This window comes from Balaenoptera borealis, assembly GCF_965194805.1.
Source record: "Balaenoptera borealis genome assembly, chromosome: 5".
NCBI lineage: Eukaryota > Metazoa > Chordata > Mammalia > Artiodactyla > Balaenopteridae > Balaenoptera > Balaenoptera borealis.
In genome coordinates, this window is record NC_138862.1 from 114,676,730 (window position 1) to 114,697,570 (window position 20,841).

Sequence of the window (20,841 nt, forward strand, 5' to 3'; positions counted from 1 at the left end):
AAAAATAGAGAATATAAAAGATGACTAGAGAATAAAGAATAGAAAATAGAGAGCAGAAAAAAACAAACATTAAATATTACTTGTAATCCCATCACGATGACATAACACTATTAATATTTGGGAGACTAATTCTCCAGTCATTTTTGAGATATATGTATTTGTGTGTGTGTGTATATATATATGTATATATATTATATATGTATATACATTATATATAGTGTATATATAAAATACATGTAACATTAATCTAAGAAGGTATTTATTTTAATAAAGTGGGATATAGTGCCACTTAAAAAACTTTATATTGCTCTTTAATCATTGTAGTGCTGTCTCTTTTGCTCAAGTAGACAGTAATCCCCTTTGGGACAATGTGCTGAATTAACTATGAATTTCCATTGTTATGTATACAATTATGTACAAAAATATATACTCACTGTTTTAGAACAATCTCATATATATTTTGACCATGAGTTGTCTCTGGAAAGTATTCCCTAAAGGAGAAAAGGAAAACAACTAGATTCTATCCCCTCAATATATGATTAAGAGTGAACCAAGCAAAATGAATCTAAGCAATGGATAATATAGGATTTCAACTATAATCATGATTACAGTTAGTGATGTGCATACAAAGTCATTGTATAGATATGATCAAATAAGTATTTGAGATTAAATAGGTGGCTTCAAGGAAATTTTATTTTTGCAGTTTATTTATAGTTCTCCTGTGAGTCCTGTTTCATTCTTCACAATGGAGGTGTATAGAAAATATCTACTGGGTTGTCTTTTCAGGCCAGGGGTCTTTTCATACCCCTATGGTATGAGTTAGGAGAGACCTACTTGCTGGTAAAAAAGTTAGACCCCAAAATGCATTACTTAAATATGCTAAAAGTTTATTTCTTCCAAGTAACACTAGTGAGTAGTTTGGGAAGTTTGGCAAAGCTGCCCTACTCCACCTAGTCGATTAGAAATCCAGGCTGCAGAAGTTCTGCTAACTTAAAAACATAGCTTCCAAGGTCACCCTATTCTAGTCAGCCCTAAAAGGAAGGAAACATATATAAGTTTTATAAGGGCCTGTGTCTTAAATTGGCACATGTCATTTTCAGTCACTCTATGATGAAAACTCAGTCACTCTGCTACACTCAGCTATAAAGTAGAAGGAGACATATAGTCCAACGGTGTTCCAAGAAGAAAATATAGATTTTTATCTATATTGTGAGCTACTAGCAGTCTTTGCTATACCTCTTTTATGAGAATTGTCCCTGCCTTTCCAGGGATGAGATACACCCTCCTATTATGTTAGTAATGTGTAACCTTTCTCCCCACCCCCACTGATTTATCAATAGTGAACACCTGATATGTCATAAGCTGGGCCAATCAGATTCAGATTCTCCTTCCAGGGAATTAGAAAGTAGGATCCAATTTCTGTATGTGGCTGGAACTATAGCCATTTAACTCATGAGGTTCCAGGACAGAGAAGGGGGTAGGAGATGGGATGAGAATGAAGCAAAATAATGCAAGAAGGACATGAGACAGAGATTGGATTTCTGCTGACTTTCCAATTGCTGACCTTAGTCCCTACCTGACATCTGACTGGTTACTCTGACTGATTCATGAAATGAATTTCTATCCCATACCTTAATTCTCATTTTTTGATTAAGTTGACTCAAGTTGATTTCTGTTACTTTAAACCAGATTTTTGACTAACAGAGGGTACGCTGGTGAAAAAGTTTCTGCTGAATGGGAAAGAGTTAGACAAGACCATTATTAACCTTGTTTTCAAATGTTAAGTGTCTGCCTTTCATAAAATGATACCTGACTGAGCTTTCCCCCATCTGCAAAATATGAACAATAATTTACACCTTCCAGTGTTCTTACAGGTTTTTAAAAAATAAAACACAGAGGACAGTGCCAGACATACAGTGTATGCTCAGTAATTGATAGTTCTGATGATGACAAAGAGGACGATGATGTTCATGTTTACAGATATCAAATGGCACTTGCTTTCTGGTATATATCTTTCAGTGGACCCAGTGGCCTACACCTGTCCCTGAGGCTGTATTTTCTCAGATTTCCAGGTGAGACCAAAAGCAAGTGAAATGTGACATGCCTAATTAGGGAACCTGAACCTTTGTGTCAACTTCTGTAAGCTTGTCTATAGCTAAAGGTCATCTAAAGACCAGAAAATATTTTAGAAAAACTCATCCTAAATCAAGTAGTGTCAATTGTATAAAGGGAAAAGTATTTTATCATTTTCTCAGATTTGTTTTTGGCCAACATCATTTTAAGTCCACTTTCCAGAACAAGATTATATCTACAACCTCACATTGTTACAAAATGCCTTTTAAAAAATGAAAGATCGAGAAACTAAAAGATTTGAAAATATGTCTGTCACTCCTAAAAAAGGTAAAAATGGCAGGTGTGATTTAAACTGTCTTAATCTATCTCCACTTAATCAACTCACTGAATTAACCATCACTCTCCACGGCAGATACAATTGAAGTGTACTTAATTTAATTCCATTTAACCAAGTCACTGAATTAACCATCACTCTTCATTCTTACTATATTGCACATTGATAGATGCCTACATAATCTTGCATGATCATAGCCAGTGGGCCAGTCTTTAACACATGCATAGAATAAATGATTTTGAATGAGGAATAAATGATTGGAATAAAGTTGAAAATTCTAAAAGAGGCTGGCACTTAGAGTGCTTAAAACACACACACACACACACACACACAAACACACACTTTAAAAATAAATCAAACAGGGAAATGTCGATGCTATTGTAGGAGTGTGGTATTTGCAGTTAGATGACCGAATTTTAATCTACCAAGCAATGTTCAAAAGAAAGTCCTTGGTGATGAGTCAAAATGTTGTTCAATGACTGTACATTCATATATATATACATATATATGAATATATATATATATATATTAGGCTTAAAAGTCTAAATGACCCATATATATATATATATATATATATATATATATATATATATATATTTATATTTACATACACACACGCACACACACAGTGGAATACTACTCAACCACAAAAAAAGAATAAAATGTTGCCATTTGCAACAATATGGATGAACCTGAAGGGTATTATGCTAAGTGAAATAAGTCAGAGAAAGACAAATACTATCTTTCAATACCATATATTATCACTTATATGTGGAATCTGAAAAATTAAATGAATGACTATAACAACAAGATTAGCTACTTATGTTTGAGGGCCTATATATTGAACAAATATATTGTAGTGATTAAGTTCATGATATACATGGGAGTTCCCTGTACTATGCTTGCAGTTCCTATTCTTGTTTGAAATTATTTCAAAATAAAAAGTTATTTTTAAATTGGTCTAGATTATATATCTTTTTAAATGATAACCCCCTCTAACTTTTTTTGATTAGTTGGTTAACTGCCTATCCCAATCATGTTAAATGAGAGGGGAATTACTGTCTTATTACTTGGTGCTTTTTGTACCAGATTCTTTTTCAGTTCATAGAATATTTATTAACAATATTTAGACTTTTGAGGAAATTGTGGTTATTCTTTCCTCTAATTCAGATAAACCATGCCATTAGGAGAAGAATTTCTCCAAGAATGCTGTGATGTGTTTAAATATCAGAGAAATGGAGTGCAGTTGCCTAAGAGTGCATCTTATTCAGGACTCTAGAGCTACACATGATAGCAAAAGCAGATACACAGGAAAATAAGGGAAATAGCCGTAGATATTCTGAACCTGTGTACTTGCAAGTTCTAGGGAGGGAACAAAAGTAACAATGAACCTGATAAAAAAGCAAGTAGCAACAAAAGTGCCAATTCATAATACCCCAAGTCAGGAGCATTCCCAGTATTGATATACAACCCAGAGGAAATATTTTTATTTTATTAAATTAGTTCTCCTCCATGACAAAAAACACAAGGTCAAAAGACCAAAACAGAAAAATAATATTGCCAACTCATATCACAGACAATGACAATATAAATCAATTTGAAAATGACCAAGAATCCAACAGATAATGAGCAAAGAGTACAAATACAAATATGAACGTAAAATTTACAGAAAGTGTGCTGTAAATGGTACTTAAACATATGTAAAGACTCCACCTTCAGGTATGAAAACTGCTAATTAAACCAAAACTGATATGCCGTTTTTTATTCTTATAAGACTGGCAAAGATCAAAAGTTCCTATAGGACTGATGGACTTCCCTGGTGGTCCAGTGGTTAAGACTCTGCACTCCTAATGTAGGGGGCATGGGTTTGATCCCTGGTCAGGGAACCAAGATCCTGCATGGCGCAAAAAAAAAAAAAAAAAAAAAAAAATCGTCTAGGATTGAAATAGCTAAAGCTAGAAATAACCAAAACGTCTAAAAAGAATGGAATGGAGGAAGTAACTATGGTATATTTCTTCTGTGAAATCCTATACAGCATTAAATAGGATTGAATTGGCGTTACATGTGAAAATGTTTACAGGCATGTAATGTGAAAAATAAGACATAAAAGATGCATATGGTACAATTCCATTTGTATAATATTTATACATAGACACCACTAAGTTCTACTGATTAGGAGTACATATATGAGTGATTAAAATAGCAAGAAAATTATTAACATAAAAGCCATGAGAATTGTTACCTCTGGAAGGATGAATGAGGAAAGATTGGGAGTGAACATGTGGGAGCTTCTGGAAAGTTAGAAATGTTTTGAATTTTACCTGAATTGTAGTTACACAAGAGTCTGCTTTATAATTATACTTTAAATTGTGCCTATATGTTTTACACTCTCTTCTGTGGTTATAGCACATGAATATATATTTCCAAGAAGAGAAAAAAAAAAACACAGTGACCAACAAACCTGTGAAAAGATTCCTGACCTAATTTGTAATAATAAAAAAGAGAATTAAATGAGAGGCAATTTTATACTCACAGATTTGCAAAGGCTAAAAAGTATCATAAGAATGCAGAAAAGTGGTAGCAGCAATGTAAATCCGTATAAGCACTTTGGAAAACAATTTGGTATCGTCTAGTAAAGTTGATGGTGCTCACACACCATGACTCAGCATTTCCACTATTAGATACATTTTGTAGAGAAACTCTACCTCACATGCAGGAGACTTATATAAGAAAGTTAATGGCGCTGTTATTTACAATAGCAAAAAATTGGAAACAATTCATGTTTTACCACAGAAGCATGGCTAATCCCGTATAGTCTCTATGTAATGATGAAAATTAATGAACTATCATTATGTGCATTAACATAGATGAATCACACACTGATATAAAAAGTATGTTGTAGAAAAATACATGCAGTATGATTTCTTTTTTATTACTGCTCAAACACATGTAATGTGAAAATAAGTAATCATATATATACATTTGTGGTAATATATTAAAGAAAATAGTGTTAAATATAAAATTTAATCTAAAAAATACTCCCAATGAAAAAGAGGAAATTTGATTGGAGAGCGATGCACATGGATTTTAAGTTTATGGGTAATATTCTTTATCAAGTCGTGAGGTAGGTATATGAGTATTCATTTTATTATTATTCTATGTACTTTTCATATGCTATATAGATGAATATACTATATATACACATACATGTATGCATCACATGTATTTATGATACAATCTTTAATTTAATTAATGAGAAAGAAAAATAATAAGATGATCCTTTATACATTTTTTAAAATTATTATTATTTTTTAAGATTTTATTTTTCTTATTTTTTTAAATTTATTTTGGCTGCACAGGGTCTTAGTTGCAGCATGCAGGATCTTTTAGCTGCGGCATGTGAACTCTTAGTTGCAGCATGTGACCTTCTTAGTTGCGGCATGCATGCGGTATCTAGTTCCCAGACCAGAGACCAAACCGGGCCCCCTGCATTGGGAGTGTGGCGTTTTACCCACTGGACCACCAGGGAAGTCCCGATCCTTTATATATTTAAATGGAATAATCTTCAAGATAAATTAAGTGGATATGTGTATAGGATGCTATGATTCGTATAAATAAAAGGGCAAAATGAGAATAAATACACATTTTGCTTATTTGTGTACTGAACATCTTTAGGAAGTTACACAGGAAACTGATAGCTGGGTTACCACCTGAGGAACTAGGTATTTGAAAGGCACTTATGTGGGAGGGAGAAATTCCACTGAATGCCCTTCTGTAACTTTAAACGCTTGTACCAACCAAATATATTATAATTATTACAATAGCTGCAGTTAAAATTTTTAAAATAAATTGTAATATCCCACCCATATTTTCTGGTTAAAATGGGTCCTGTGATATACCTAAATGGATGGGAAAGGAGAATCTGACTTATAGTCTACTAACAAAGGATGAAGGCATTCTATCCCTGGCTTTCTTGCCTAAAGGGCACAGCACAAGGATATATTCCTTTTGCTGCCAGAAAGGAAGGAGAATTCGGGAAGGCATGCTGTGATTATTATCTTTACAAATTGCAAATGATAAGCATGAAATAGAAGAATGGGGCTGAATTCAGTTAATGTCAAACCAGAAAATCACACCAAATGTCAAATTTTCCCAGACGCTCTCATTAACAACACTTATGCCAGTCACATACATTGGTTTCTACAGAGATCAAACAAAATTTCCAACAGTTACTGGCTATAATCTGACTTTCTAACAAAAACTAGCTTATTATATCCATGCAAAGCCCAAGGTTGAGCAACACAGAATAACAGGAGCAAAGAACGAACACTGTGAGCCAAAGTAAATCCACTTATTTATGACATGGCTTAATCAGTTTTTGGAGGCTCATATTTTATAGCACCATCCATGATTCTGGAATTTTCCTTCAATTAACAATTGTGCAAAATTTACTAAATATATCATTTAGTTGTCTAAAATTGACAAAGCCTTCATTTTTACAAAATGATTATTTTGTAATTTAACATTTAACTAGTATTTTTTAAAATGCTTTTAGGTAGGACAGAGCCAATTTATTCTTACTTTGCTTGTTCTTCAACTTTCTGTACTGTCATGACAGTTGTCATTTTAAACTTTCTGAGTTAGTATCTAAAAAGAGGTGCTCATGTTACCAATCTTGATATATTTACAGCATATAATTACACAAGTAGTCAACAAACATTTCTGTGCCTACTACTTTTAAAACAGTCTATCAAGAGGTAAAAAGACATAGATAGAAAAGTACTATATAGATTGTTCTTTCCAATAGATTTGTTTGCCTGGAGGGCCCAGCTATACTGTGACTGGTAATGAAAGATAAGCAAAGGAAAAGTAGATAAATTACTTGTCGTATAAGTGTGTAGCATCTAGGGCTTATTTAGATATCTGATAGTATTTGGAGCTATCTGAATTCCATAAGGCTTAAGGGCAGAAGGAACATTTTCCCTTGATCTTGGAAGTTGAGAATGATTTTTATAAGAAGGAGGAGGACCAAAAAGAGGGAAGAGCATGAGCTAGCTAAGACTGGTAGTATGAAGTAAATGAAATAGGGATTTGGAAAACCAGAAGCTATGCCTTAAATAGCCAGTTACGGGATCTCAGAGAAGTGAAATGAAGTCAGACTAGAGGCCATGAAAATTACGCTAAGTCATTTACATTGTGTTGTTGTTAATTTGTTCATGGGGAACCATTAAATGTTTTTTAAAAATGGTTACTTAAATATGAACCACATTTTATTTAATAGAAGAAATATTTGGCCAGAGTAGATTAGTGAACAGATCTCTTTTAAAAAAAATTGTGATAAAATACACAACATAAAATTTACCATCTTAACCTTTTTTAAGTATCCATTTCAGTGGCATGAGTACCTTCACACTGCTGTGCTGCCATTACCACCACCCATCCACAGAACTCTTTCATCTTGCAAAATGGAACTCTGTCCCCAATAAATAAAAATTCTGCATTCTCCCCTCCCCAGACCTTTTTTTTCTAAATATGAAATAAAATAACAGACACATAAAAGGCAAAACATTTTCCCAAGGGTGTTGAGAAATAGATAAGATTTAATGAGTGGGTTTTCTTGCTGTACCCTATTTACATGTTTCTTTCTTATCATTTCTCTCTCTCTATATATATATATGGGGGGGGAGGGAGAGAGAGATAGAGAGATTTACACACAAGCATACACTATTTATATGTATATAGTATATGTATGTGATATATATATCACATATTTCTTAGATCTAAGATATTGAAAAGGCTAAGGAAAGAATATGGCTGAATTGATCAAGAAGGGAATAGATTTCATTAGCAAGATGCCCTAGTGGTTAGCCATCACGGGCCTTGACCAGTAATACCAACCACTCAACATAAAATACAGTGGTTTTGAACATAAAATAACATTTAGGCAGAACATAAAAGGGTTGTATTGGATAATACAGTAAGAGGGAATAGATCCACTTTTACTATCATCTGGCTGATGTATTGACAGTGCTACAACCTAGGAGAAAAGGATCGAGTTTTCATTTTTAGTCGCATACAGTACCTCCAGGTCAGAAGCTCTTTCACTGCATCATTGCCAGAGAGGGGCCTTGGATGGCTGGGGAACCAATGAATGTATCCAGTTACTTTGTTTTAACAAGCTTCTGTGGAAACAGGAGCAGACCAGGAAATTTCAAATGAGCCAATAGTCTTCACTGAGCACACACAATGTATTCAGCCAGGTTCTAGGTTTTACAGATCACGGTTAAGTTTTTAGCACAATGTATAATCAGGAAGGATAAAGTTTTACATCTTACAGGAATATGTGGTTATATCTAACAACAATATTATGATATTTCCATATCTTGTGGTATTGCCATGGGAAAACACAAATTTGTTTTCATGAGTTTACGGCAAAATCAGCTGTCATATATGCCTTAATTTAAAGATAATTAGCCTTTTTTCTGGTAATTGGAAACTTGAGGAAGAACATTGTAAGATACCCCAAAGTAAACAAACCCAGTTGGCAGAGTAAATTAGTTTTGATTTACATGAGATTTTATATGCTTAGAGATTTTGGGTTGAAAGAAACTGAACTTTTTGAATCCTAAAAACAATTTTAGTGCATTTTATTTATGTTTGCCTAATACTGACTTTATTGCTTTTTACTGCTATCATCGATTTCCCCAAGCCTTTAAAAGGTTGCCTTTTCATATCTCTTATGGTCATTAGACTTCCTAAAAGAAGAATTCAGTTCTACTTGGTAGAAGATATGTTGGTGACCTATAAATTATGTGGCAATAATTTCATTTTGCGACAAATGTAATAATGAAAATCATTCTCACTGGATTGGAAAATCATGGTTTTATTAGACATTAGGTGTTCCTGAACCTGAGGGTGACATTCCAGTGTGACCACGTAATCCCTAGATTGCAACTGACTTTACAAAGTCTTGACTCAACCATTTAGGAGAATAAGCTGAGTGGAGGAAACACTGGGCAGGGTGTGGGGAATTCTATCTGCTAACGTTTGGGCATTGTGGCCGTTAATAACACAAGAGCAAGAGAAAAAGAACTCTGGGCTCTCTGCTTGTTCATCAAATCATGATTTCCAAGCCAAGTTTCTTACAATAATTTTATATTTTAGTTACATTTTGCTTATTGTCTTTATCAGAAACAGAGACAGATTTATGTAGTAGCCCCAAAGTTTTCAACTAAAGCCTGGCAACGCTCCTTATTAAAGAATGTTCATGGCTAATCACTGAATGTAAGGCAATGATTTTATACGTTTTTGTTGTTGTTTGAAAGTATTGGTTTGAGGAGATTATGGTTCTTTTCAGAAAATTGCTAGCAAGACAGGCACTTTTTCCAGATAAATCCACGTATGTACATACATTCACAATCATATACAATTTCAAGGGGTCCTTCCATTTCCTGAATTATATCCATGTACCCCTAATTTAGAACCTGAAGCTTGAAGCACCAAATCTATGCTTTTCAAGTGACCCTCTACAACTACAGCATCTCCTGTCTCAATCTCTTCTCTCACTGTTTTATAAAATTAAGTTTCTACTCAAGTCAATATGATTTCCTTACTGTCTCCAAAACAAGTCATATTGAACTCTACCTACAATCTAATGCTGCCATCCTCCCTGGCCCTTGGACAACTTTTGTGTTTTCTTCTCCTTTAATCCCAGGTTCTAGAAAATCAAAGTTTAAATTAGTCTTTCCAAGAAAAAAAAAATTCCTGATATCAGCTCACAGTGCATTCTCCTTTCTCTGCATTTTTAATTTGTGACATGCTGCATATTGGTGAATATACTACAGTATCTTAAAGTAGTAATATTTTCCTGGGTGTGTGGTAAAGACCCTCAGAAAACTATGAACTCCAGTAGCATAGGGTTACACTCCACACTTGGATCCATTCAGTTAGAAACTGTTCTATGAAGAAAGATGCTGTTGGGATGCTATTGACTTCATTGTGAAGTATCCTCTTAAAGAGAACCAGCTGTGGCAACATTCTAGTTGTATATTACCCTATCACTTGATTTGTTTTCTTTCATGGTTATCTGAATTTCATAGCTAATTTCCCCCTCCTCTGTTTGCTAGAAGCTTAGAGCCAAATTGGTGGAATTTTAGGAGCAGTATTGGGCTTCATGGCATGTTTTCATTTTGTTTTACCACATTTTATTTTCCTTTTATGAAAATTTCCTCATGGTGTTTATCTTCTGATAATATATTAATGTTTTTGAAACAATCTAAATGTCCTTCTTGAAAAAAGTCAGAAAAACACACAATAAGTAAAATATATTATTTGCTTCCTCTAATGTGTTACGGCAATGCTTGAAGAGGATGAATGGTTACCAAAGATCAGGTGAGGGTGGGAGGGAGGAAGACATGCATAGATTGGAATATTAGTTTTACTAATTTCGAAAGGAGTAATTTTAATTTACGGGTTATAATAATTTGGATTAAAATAGTAATTTTTCATCTCAGACATTCTCCATTCCTCATTCCTGTTATATTTGTCTCTATAGGACTTACACCTGGCATATCTCTATTTGCTCTTTGTTCATCTGTATCCTTCTACTGGAATATCAGCTCCATGAAGGTGAGAATTTATTTTGTTCCTCACATAGCCCCACAAACTTTAACAGTGCATGGCCCCAATTAAATACTCCATAAATATTGAATGAATGAATAATTTAAAAATCACAACAATATCCTATGGATACAGGGTAGAAATAGTCTCACTAAACTGGAAATGTATGTCTTTTAGTTCTATGTGTTCCAATACCAGTTTTGTGGATTTGGCTCAATTACAATATCTTCCAGCTTTATTACCTTCTTCTATTTGTCTCATGATGATTTTGGATTAGATAGACTATAAGATATAATGCCAAGTCCTTTTCTCAAATTCTATTAATAAAGATTTTTTTAAAGTGTTTATTAATCAATTAGAATCCATGGAAATAGGGCTGTTTCTGAAAATTTCTCATATTATCTTTTATAGTGCTTCTAAAAAGGCCTTTATTTCTGGGTCAAGAATATCTTTTATTTTCCATTTTTTAAAGATTACAAAGTCCCCTACATGCAGGTCTGCAAACCTAAATTGATAAGACAGACCTTAACAGCTTTATTCTGTGACAATTTTGAATGAGTAATTGTTTTTGATTTGAAAGATATTAACAATGGCTCTAAGTGTAATGAGAATCTCTTAGGTTATGAAGTCAGGTGAAGTAAACATGGATCAATTATTTGATGGTCTTTATGAATGAGGATAGCTGTGTTCTAAAGCTAGGATATGAACAATTTACATTTACAATTCCTTTTCATTACTGGTGGACTTTCACCATTTATTTACAATATCTTTACATTTCTTTAGTTCATTTCCCTTGCAGCTGTGTATAATAATGGTCTGATTCGGTTCTGTTTTATACACGTTCTTCAAAAATTTCATCATTTTGAGCTTATTTTCAAAGCAGGAAGTAAATGAATTCTTTTCAGGACAAAGACATATGAGGTAGGTGATATTTACTCTAAAAATCCTGCATTTTGTCCATTTGTATCAACACTCTTCCTCATTTACCATGTGCTAGGCTCTAGAGGGGCTCTGAAGGTGACCAAGCCCTTACGGAGTTCAATCTAGTGGGAAGAACAGACACACACATGTCAATAGTTCACAGCTAAAGTGGTGAAGTAGCAGTGAGTACAATGAAGAGCACAGAGGAAACAGTGACAAAAGCCAGCTTTTGATGAGGTAAGGGAGTGGGGCAGAAAAAAGAGAATTTGCAAGGTCACAAAGGAGCTTTGGAGCACAAGAGATCACACTGTGCCAGGTAGAGAATTCTCTTCTATTCCTAGTTGGTTGGGTGTTTTTTATCAAGGCATCTATGAACACACACAGCTAACATCATATTTAATGGTAAAAGACTGAATGCTTTCCCCCTAAGATCAGGCACAAGACAAGATTGTCTGCACTCTCAATACTGTACTGGAGGTAGTGTATATGCAGTAAAATTTTGCTAATTATTGTCAACATAGTCTCCAAAAATCTCATCCCATTTCAAACTATCATAAGAGTATTAGAATGCCTCGTTCCTTATCCTATCACAAAACATTCTGACCTCTACAATCTGTGAAAAAATGGTTATATATTGAGGTTTTAATTTGAACTGCTTTAATTATAATTGAGGTCAAACATTTTTTATATGTTATCTATTTTTATTAGTATTTCTGCAAACTGTCCATTTGTGTTGTAACCCATTTTTATTTGCTGTTGGTTTTTTGTATTGATTTATGAAAGCTTTTTATATATTAAGAACTTTCAGTCTATATATTTTACATATAAATGTTTTATAAACATTTTTTGTTTGTAATTAGACCTTGCTTATGATATTTTTTACCATCTTAAATATCTAATTAAACGTATCTGTTTTCTGTGTTTTGTATCTGTTTTAGAAAGGGCTTCCTGTTTTCAAGTTTTAAAAAATAAATCCCCTACTTATTTTTATAGTATTCAAATTTTGGCCTATCCAAAATTATGATATAAAGATGGGGATAGGAACCCTCAAATAGTTAACCAGTTACTCCTTCCCTATTTAAAAAATTGTGTGTAAATATAACTTCTTATCATGTTAAAATGACATTTTATCATTAGAAAATTACTCTGTGGGTTTTTAAAACATGTGTGTTTGGGTTCTTTGTCATATTCTGTTCCATTGTTCTATGTAGGAAGAGGGAGTCCACCAGGGGTCCTAATCATGCCCGCACAATCTTGCAGAGTGTGTTGCAAGGCTTATACATTTCCTGAAACAGCTATTTCTGTAGCTATCTACATAGGCAACTGATTAGATCAATAATAACCATCCTGTAACTGTTAACTTCCTGGGGCAGGGGCTTGGGGAAACTGGCTTGTTCATTGCTTGGTACAATGTTTATTGTTTGCTCAAAAATGCTGGGCCTTTTGCCCTGGATTCCTTTCATTGAATAAAACTGCCTCTGCAGGTGTCATCTGGGCCCAGTGCACAATCCTGGTGGAATTTAGGGGCAGGAGTAAGCACTGTAAATATGCTGAATGATAGTAAATTCACCAAGGCAAGTGTGATCTTGCAGGTCCTTATTAAGGTGGTCAGTCCCTCTTTTCCAAACTATACTTATTTATTTTACTATATATAATTAAAGTAAGTTATTGATTAATATACAATTTAAATTAGTTGAAAATTCCAGAACAAGGCAGACTTCATCTCAGGCTACTACACTAATTTTCACTAATTTATCAGTCCTACTGTAATATAAGCTTATAATATAATCTTTATAATATAATGAAATATGGAAATTCTTCAGAATATTGGTGATTATAAATAATGCCTTGAATTTCCAAAAGGGTATTCTGAAAGCTGACCTCAGATGACTGTAATGTACAAGTCTGGCAAAATACTAGATAGATTTTTAGAAATAATTGTCTTCAATAGTCCCAAAACACTCATCAAAACAAAATTATCTGACACAAACATAAACAAATTGAGAAGTGCTAAAATGGGGTATAACAAGAGCAAAATCTCTAGGAAGACAACACAATGACCAGGAAGTTACTTGATCAATCAGGAATAATGGAGAATAAAATAAAATAATTAGGAGTAAGAAATTGATAGATATTTCCCTTTAAGATATTAAGATATTAAGTAAGTGGTCCATGAGTTATCTACCTTAATCCCAAAAGGAGGGATATGAAAGAAACTGGGATTCAAGGAATCAGCTGATGTATTGAGTGAGAATTACTATTATTATTATAATTGTAGGTCTATTAAATGGCAGGCTGGAATGGCCTAAGAAAACTTAGGTTAAATCGAAAGGTGTGTGTATACATATATATGTATGTATATGTGAAAATTGCATAACCCCAAAATAGGGAGGCATGCATTTACAACTCCAGGCGAGGTGGAGGTGGGGTGGAACAGGAGCAGGAGAAGTTCATCTGGTGGAAACTGTCTGACTTCAAATGTCTATGAACCAATACTGTCTCTCCAATACTAACATCACTCCCTCACTGGCATCAAAAACCACCACCCCTGACCCCAACCTCAAAGCCATTGGAAGTAAAATCAGTATTCACAGAATTATAGAACCTGAGTCTAGAGTTGTAGTGATCCCACACTGCTTTAGGCAAGAACCCATCTTCAAGGGCTATGTGAGATTCTGAGTGTTGTGTTTTCAAAAGACGCTGAGACTGTTGTTATGAGGAGAGGAGTAAACCAAATGGTGAAAAATTGGGGACCATTTTACAGGAGAAATAGTGAATAGATCTAGTAATATTTCATCTTGAAATGAGATAGTTTTCAGTTAAATATGATATTTGATTTATTGAATTAAAAATATTTGAAAGATTAGTTTATGGCCATTGGATTAAAATTCTCTATCTATACATCATGTTTGTCTAGCAATCCAGATGATTTTGGTAGACTCTTCCAAGCATAACATTTTACAATTCTAAAAGTTAAGGGTTACAATTAATTTGTGACAAATCACTGAGAATAAAAAGGACTAAGTTTTGGAAAGAAGGTACATTTGAACAAATGTAAAAACTTTCCTAATAGAATTATAATGCAGATACAGACTCTTGAGATAGACCATCAGGTTCAAATCTCATCTCCATCAATTACTGTGTGACATTCAGCAAGTTACCCTTTCTGTGCCTCAGTTTGACCATCTATAAATCACTGATAATAGTAGCACTTATGCATAAGTGTATATTGCAGAATTAAAATATGACTTAAAATGCTGCCAGGCATATAGTAAGTGCTATATAAATGTTAGCCTTTATTATTATTAAACTTCTTAGGAAATAGAACAGGTTATTTTATGAATAATCACACTGGTTGGGGACATGTTAGTCAATTTTACTCAACGGGTAGGAGGTCTATGATTCCGTTATTTCTTTCTCTCTTCTTCACAGAGATGAACCTAATGAGAAAAATAGGCATAAAAAAATAATCATGCCTAAGATAATTCTGTGTCTTCTTGTCACGCCTCTATCCTATTAGGGGGACAAGGGAGAGTGGTGAAGGTGGTAGTTTCCCACAGGAGGATTACTGATTTTTATAAATAAATATAAATTTAAAATAAGGCATAAGTACTACCACCCAGAACACTTTACAGACCGTATTTAAATGAAAGCCACTGGATCAGTGTCATTTCCGTTTTGCAGGAGGGGGAGAATGATGCGGAATGACTTCTAGCCCAAGAAGCAGAAGCAGCATCTGGAGAAGTGCATAGGCAATATATCTTCCAGTCACTGCTTTCTAATGCCAACAACTTGCAATGCAACAATGGAACTAAATCACTAGAGAAAGTAAGATGAATTAAAATTCATCTACTTTCCAAAGGAAGCATTCAAAATGCAAAAGCAAGGCTAATGTTTCCTTGTCCCTCTCATAGTTTTTGCTTATGCCTCTCCTACAGCAATTATCACAATCTCCCAATTGATCTCTTGCCTCTGAAAACAGACTGTGTCTTATCATTTTTGTATCGCCAAACTTTTTATCATAGCACCTTGCTCAGGAAGTGAACTGAAATATTTTTTGAATAAATACATAAAGTTACTTGCAAAAGCTGAAAGTACTGGATAGTGTTAAATGAGCAAGTATTTTTGTTAATATCTACTGTGTGCCCTTATTGAAGCTTGATACTAAGATGTTTATTTAAACAATTAAACAATTAAATGACTCTGAGCTTATTGAAAATATGAATTTCTTATTAATATCTATATTCTCAGGTTTGCTTGACAGTTCCATGTACATACGTAATAATAGGTGCACAAAGGTGTTACTAAATTCATACCCAATCTGATTGATTATTGAAGATTTTTCTGATACAACTACTGATAACAACAATTAAGAAAACAGTTGTTGAAATTTCTTATGGTATTTTTATAATTCATTGTGATGAAAACTTAAGATGTATTATTTTATTTAATCTTTACAGCAAATCTATGAAATTTGCATTATTACCTATAGTGAGTGTCCCTTATATGGACACTCGTCCTTGGATTTAGGGCCATCCAGATAATCCACCCAAGAGAGTTACTTACATCCACAAAGACTCTTTCCAAATAAGATCACATTCACAGGTTTTGGAGCTTAGGATGTGGACATATCTTTTGGGGGAGTCACCATTCAACTCACTACAGTGTTGTAACAAATTATCATAAACTTAATGGCTTAAAAGAATATAAATTTATGGCCTTACGTCCTAGAGATTGTCATACTGAATGAAGTAAGTCAGACAGAGAAAGAGAAATATCATATGATATCGCTTATATGCAGAATCTAAAAAGAAATGATACAAATGAACGTACTTACAAAACAGAAACGGACTCACAGACTTAGAGAATGAACTTATGGTTACCGGGGCAGAGGGGAAGGGTGGAGGGAAGGGATAGTTAGGGAGTTTGGGATTGACATGTACACACTACTATATTGAAAAAGGATAACCAACAAGGACCTACTGTGTAGCACAGGGAACACTGCTCAGTGTTATGCGGCAGCCTGGATGGGAGGGGAGTTTGGGTTAGAATGGATACATGTATATGTATGGCTGAGTCGCTTTGCTGTGCACCTGAAACTATCACAACATTGTTAATCGGCTATACTCCAATATAAAATAAAAAGTAAATAAATAAATTTATGGTCTTACAGTTCTATATGTCAGAAGTCTGACACTAGTCTCACTGGGTTAAAATCAAGAAGTTGGCCCGATTTTGTTCCTTTCTGGATGGAGACTCTAGAAATGAAACTGTTTACTTGTCATTTCTAGCTTCTTGAAGCTGTCCCCATTTCTTGGATCATGCTTGCCTTTCTCTATCTTTAAAAGCCAGCAACACTGCATCTCTCCCACCTTTCTTCTGTCTTTACTTCTGTCTCTGACCACAGTTAGGGGAGGTTTTTTCACTTTTAAGGACTCATGATCAGATTGGACCCACCTGTGTAATCCGGGATAATCTTCACATCTCAAGGAATTTAACCACATCCACAAAAGCCCTTTTGCCACGTAAGGTAACATATTCAGAGGTCTTGGAGATTAGGACACGGCCATCTTTAGGGGGCTATTATTCTGCCTACCACACAATGCCTAAAACCTGGTGTTGCTTCAGAATCATGCTTGAAGACATGTGAAGATCAGTGATGCCTCACAGGAGCTGAGGATTGTGTGCTTATCAGCGGAAGCCAGCAGACAAACCCTGGACAACCAGAAACCTGTCCTATTAAGGCTGTGGTCCCTGCTCTACTAGTCAGCTCTGCTCACTGCTGTTTCTACCAGGTCATGCCCGATGAAACCTGAACATTCTGAAGAGATTTGATTGTTATTAAACTCCTGTTCAGACCAGACCATAGTCATTCCTTAAGGTTCCATGATGGTAGACAATTCTTCCACAGGACCATCACCCATAACAAACTGGCTCTGTACCATTGGTATTATAGTTCTTTAACATAAGTATTTACCTACAGGTCAAGATGGCCACCGGGTGGCTGGATTGAGACAGATTCCTGGTGTCCCCTGACTCATATACCCTGAACCACCAACCCCCCTTCAACTGTGGTTTGTTGTCAGGGCAGAATAACAGGTCCTATTTTTTTCCACAGAAGTAACATTCCGTGGATAGGGCCTTTGCTGAAGTTCATCCTGCTCTAACTGAACAGGTTTTTAAAACTGGAATTATTTTAGGTCTTATGAAACCAATTTCCTTTCAAAAATTTATTTTAATCATTTATCCAGAATTGGTTTCTGTTGCATGAAACTTAGAAAGCTGAATGATACAGAAACTTTTTCAGTCTGTTCAATATGCTAGACTTTATTGTAGAGAAAGGCTTAGTCTTTCAATGTGATGTTAATTTTCTCAGACACTTCCATTCTGCCTCCATATGTTGAAATATTTTAATTATAATATTGTTGTTTTCCATCAAGTTGCGTGACCTAATATGTCATTTCTCTTTGATGTCTAGTTAGTAACTGGCCTAACTGGACCAAAAAACAAAAACAAAAAAAACATAGATTTAGTATAAAGAATGCCAATAAAATAGATTGGCTACAGCTATTGATAAGAGAGACATCACTTTCTATTAAAATGACCTTCTGCAATTTGATTAACCTTTCTGGGTATCAGTTTCTACATTTTTTTTTTATTGTGACAAGTAAGGGAAATGAAATCAAAATATTATATGTAAAAACATGCCTCTCATTTACTAGGTGATTGATAGATGCCTCATTGTTGACATGACAGATTTTGATAAAATTATTTTATATGATTATTTATAATTTTCAATAGTAAATTTGAAAAAAATATTTTGAAAGATATCAAAATCTTGTAGAAAAACTGACCATCTCGTTTAGAATGTTTACTGTATGTAGTTGGGATGTCATGAAGGACAAGGATAAACGCCACAGTATTCTAAGATCCAAGTCTTAGAGTGGATCCGTAAAGACTGAGTACATAAAAATGACTCTTCTACTCTTTAAAAACATTTATGTTTTGGAAAAAAAGAACTATGAGCTATTGGCCTGCCCAGTGAAACAAAAGAACTCAGTGCTTAATTTATTATACTACTCAGTGCTTAATTTATTATACTGACCTGGAAGCTGCCCTTGACAGAGCCTAACATGTGATGCAGATCTTAAACATTTATAATTATTAATTCCAGATTTTTGCTTTGAGGCTTGTATCACTCAGGGTCCAAACAGGAATATAGAAAACTCTCTAAGAATTTAATCCAGAAGGGATTTGGTTACACAAGTGATGAGATGGCTGAAAAGTCAAATAGAGTATAGGAAGGCAACCCAGAGGTTAGCAGTAGCAGGAAACTACTAAAAACCTAGGCTGCAGAGTCAAAGGGAGGATGTGTTATGAAATTCTAGGGACTGAAGTCACTAAAAGAAGCTAGAAACACATCAGTCTTGTCTGGTGTGAACTAGAGAAATAGACAAATCCATGGCTGGAGACACCACCCAAAGCAGATAAAGAGGGGGAGAGGGAGAGAGAGAGGGGGAGAGAGAGAGACAGAGAGACAGAGAGACAGAGAGAGAGAGAAAGGGAAAGAGAAAGAGAAAGAGAAAGATCATCCAAGACAGAGAAAAAGAAAATTACCTTGACTTCTTTTTCCTGTCCTTCAGTCTCCCACAAGAGTCTTGTATTGGCTGAACCCAATCAAAAGTCAGCTGGATTCTGCAGGGATCAGCCACTGTGAAAAAGAACAGGGAGGCATGAAAAAAAATGTATCTGAATGCTAATAGGCCCAGAACTGGCTCTTAGCCCAGAGAAGTTTTATCAATTCTCAGAATGGACCTAGTTCTTACAAAGCATTCACTAGAGTGGAAAAGGAAGTAAAAATATCATGGGTATTCCTGAAAGTTCAATAAGCATAATATCTTACTCTAACCCTCTATATCAACTCCATCATGAAATCACATTGATTTTACTTTATTCTCCGTGGTCGCCTTTTTAAATCTTTCTCTTGAATTATTGCACTGGCTTCCTAAGTAGGCTCCCCATATTTTACACTGTGAAAAATTTGATGGGGTTCATCAGACAAAAATTCTTTTCAAATTACAGATGAAATTATGTCACTTTTCACTCATCGTTTAACTCATCAATGCCTTCTTGTTGCTCCTGGAATAAAGATCCATATCTGTAACTTGACCTATAAGGCCCTATGTAGCCTGGCCTCTTTCTGCCTCTTCAGGTTCACTTTTTTTATACAGCTTTTTTTAAAAAAAAGTACTTATTTACTTATTTGGTTGCAGCGGGTCTTAGTTGTGGCAGACGGGTTCCTTAGCTGCAGCACGTGGGCTCCTTAGTTGCGGCACATGGGCTCCTTAGTTTTGGCATGCAAACTCTCAGCTGCAGCATGCATATGGGATCTAGTTCCCTGACCAGGGATCGAACCCTGGCCCCCTGCACTGGGAGTGCGGAGTCCTATACACTGCACCACCAGGGAAGTCCCCAGGTTCACTTTTGATTGCACTCCTTCTCATACTTTGTTTCAACCATTATGGCGTTTTTTTGTGTGTTTTTTTTTTTGTCTTGTTTTGTTTTTAAAGTATAGTGTCTGGACTGGGTCCTATCTGTAGACATTCAGATTTAATTGCTGTGGGGTGCGGCTCAGTCATCGGTACGTTGTTTTTTTTTTGTTTTTTTTTAAAATTAATTAATTAATTTATTTATTTTTGGCTGTGTTGGGTCTTCATTTCTGTGCCAGGGCTTTCTCTAGTTGTGGCGAGCGGGGGCCACTCTTCATCGCGGTGCACGGACCTCTCACTATCGCGGCCTCTCGTTGCGGAGCACAGGCTCCAGACGCGCAGGCTCAGTAATTGTGGCTCACGGGCCCAGTTGCTCTGCGGCATGTGGGATCTTCCCAGACCAGG

General features: G+C 35.0%; 1 protein-coding gene across 1 annotated transcript in view; it reads right to left on the minus strand.

Moving 5' to 3' along the window:
• Positions 1 to 20,505, minus strand: part of LOC309629927 (uncharacterized protein) — a 179,407-nt gene extending 158,902 nt beyond the window's left edge. The window contains exons 1-2 of the mRNA XM_082394539.1: positions 19,565 to 20,505; positions 8,490 to 8,589 (exon numbers count right to left, since the gene is read on the minus strand). The gene's annotated coding sequence lies outside the window, so the exon portion shown is untranslated. The remainder of the gene's footprint in view (positions 1 to 8,489; positions 8,590 to 19,564) is intronic.
• Between the last annotated feature and the right edge of the window lie 336 nt (positions 20,506 to 20,841).